Here is a 3,186-nt window from a genome sequence, read left to right on the forward strand (position 1 = left end):
ATTGTGAGATTGTTATTTGTGTGCATGTCTGTGTGTGTGTGTGTGTGTGTGTGTGTGTGTGTGTGTGTGTTTGCGCGCGCGCGTGTGTGTGTGCGTGTAAATGTTTAACTAATGTTACAATTTCATTTTATGTTATGTACTTGCTTAAATAAAGAATATTATACAGAATTACACAGTTTGTTTTATTTAGCATTGATTTACAATTAGTTAAGGGCAAGATTAAGTAGAAGTTCAGTGTCTTCATAGCTAAGCATCTTCAACCATTCCAAGTATATGTAATAAAATCCTAACAATCCCTAACCCCAACTACATCCTAGCTAATTATACTTTAAATCTAACCCTTGAACCCATAATTAAACTCATATAATAAAATAAAGAAGCCATAAATATATCAAAAGGTAACGTAGCTAACTACTGTAAATATCTAATGGCTTTGATTTAATAAAATTATAACCCTAGATTGAACCTACAATTCCCTAAACCAAACATATAAAAACCCTAGTCCTAACAGCTAAACTATCCAACTATTCTATCGATATATTTGCAAGCTAGCAACCCGGGTTGCACATTTAATTTAATTGCGTAGTTTTCCGATGTGCAATGGAAAACTCCTAGACTAAAGCTAACTACGACGGATGGGGACACTCCGATTTAGTCCTACTTCCTAGTTCCCCGTGTGCTGACAATACACTCACGCTTGGGATTGGAACAGCAAGTGTAAAGTCGGAAAGGTAAATATAAAAGTGAATAATAATATAGATAATAAATATAAAAGTGAATAATAATAATATAATTATATAGATACGGAATTTGGTCTAGAGCTTGGCTTTTTTAAGAAGTCTAGTTGACAACCCAAATCGTCCAAGTTCCAGGGGTAAAAACCTGTCTTAATAGACGCAGGTAACTGCCAGGACTAAATATTTTTATCCATAACAAACATATTTCATTTCATTTTATGATGACGTAAGGTGCGAGCTGATATTTAAAACTAACACTTGAACTAATGGTTCCCAGTATATTGTTTGGACAAAGTTTTATAATGCAAAAGCTTTATGTTGTTGAAATAAAGCTCAAATTATTTTATAAACAAGTTTCTTAATATATTGGTTTACTATTCATCACTAAGCCCTCCAAATTAGAGTTTAATATTTCAAACGATATGACCTACTTCAGATAAGAAAGAAATGTATTAGCGTGAGACCCAAACAAGGTATTTTATTTAACCGACTTAAAAATAGGTCAATATTATGTTCATATATGCAACAGGCAAGGAGAGGTACTGGCATGTTACAGTACCACCGCGCACCAGCTGCGTGTGCGTGAAGGAGTAAGCGCCCAGATGCGCGCACGAGGAGGTGGCGCGCTAGCTGCGCGCATGTGATGACGTAGGCATACTAGCTGTACGCACGAGGGGGCGGCGCACCAGCTGCGGGTGCGTGTAGCCGTTGGCGCACCAGCTGCGCGAACGTTAAGAAGAAGGCGCCCCGGCTGGACGTTCGAGTAGTAGTAGGCAGCGTGCAAGTAGGCTTATTCAAGTCGGAGAGCAAGTTGGTAAAGAACGAACGAGGGTTTCTTGATGGTGCGGGGCCTGACTTGGCCCCGCACGGACCCTTAATATAGTGTTGCTCTTTTGGGAGCTGACTATAGACTATACTACTGCGGCAAATTGTTGTACCTTTTCTGTATCGTGTACTGTGCCATATATATGTAGTCGAACAATATGTGTGGCACCGTTTCGCTCATTGTTGGGTCGCAGAATAGGACTTACAATTATCCGCCCATTTTTGTATCCAGGGGGCCTACCGCGAAAACCGAAATTCGCAAATTGCGGGCATCTATTTCTTTTACTCTTATTAAGACGTAATTAGAGTGAGAAAGAAAAATGCGGTAGGGGCCCAGATATTTCCAATACTTGTTATTTTATTATTATTTTATTTGAACTTTATTGCACAATATAACAAATAAAGTACAAATGGCGAACTTAATGCCTAAAGGCATTCTCTACCAGTCACCCATCAGGCTAAACAGTAACAGTAGTACGTGCAGGCGTTAAACAAACAAAAAAACAGAATAAGTAACTTAAAACAAGCAAAATAGCGATAAATAAATATACATACATATATATTAATTTATGTACCCACTGCAAAAAAATACTATGTCTACGATGGACAATATTAACCAGTGAGCTTGTCGAAAAAGTGCTTAAGTAACATGCGCTTAAACGAGAGCTTGGTTTGAGCCTGTCTAATGTTGAGTGGGAGATCATTCCAAAGCCGGATCGCCTGAATGGTGAAGGAGTTAGAGACGTACGATGACAAGGAACAGTAAGCTTGAGACTACGGGACTCGCGAAGGGTGCAACCTGTTCGGGCAGTTATAAAATGAAGTTTGGATCTGAGATAGTCGGGTGCTGTCGGATCGAATATACAGACTATAGTGTGCACAGAATTCGCAACGATCTACGTTCACGAACAGGGAGCCAGTTAAGTCGACGGCGATATGCAGATTTGTGGTCATATTTAAGGAGTCCGAAAATAAATCTGATGCTATTATTAACAATAGTTTGTTCACAGAATTATATATTTTACTATCCGGATATAATTAATAATTCGAATATTTACTTTTTATTTAATGAAACTCACGTACTTTTACGTATAAAAGGCTGCATAACAGCAAATGTTATGTTATTTTTAGGCGTTCTACCTTCGCGGCAAATTTCTTTTGCATTCAGTGTTTGGCCGATGCTTTACCGTGACAATCAACCTTCGGCAATGTATAATTTTATGAGAATGCTTTATTCGGATTAGATTATTATTTCTAAGTAGATTATTATTATGGTATATGACATTTGATTACATAGAGACATCTGGTTTACTGACATTTAATTTTAGTTCCCAAATACACAACTAGTCTTGCCCGTTTAAGTTGTAGAATTGTACAGGCGCCATCAGCATGTAGGTCTTTTACATGCACGTTTGTGGAATATTTCCAATTTATTAAAATAATATGTGAACATTAAGTATAAACGTATATACATTCGACCACACTAGCTGTATTTAAATATGTTCAAGAGGCTCTACACAACATAAACAAAAAAAATACTCAGTGGGCTTGTTTCTTGACATGACGAAAGCATATGATAAAGTATCGCACCAAATCCTTCTAGGAAAACTCTATTTTTTTTTTT

This window comes from Cydia pomonella, chromosome 1 (genome assembly GCF_033807575.1).
Source record: "Cydia pomonella isolate Wapato2018A chromosome 1, ilCydPomo1, whole genome shotgun sequence".
NCBI classification, from domain to species: Eukaryota; Metazoa; Arthropoda; class Insecta; order Lepidoptera; family Tortricidae; genus Cydia; species Cydia pomonella.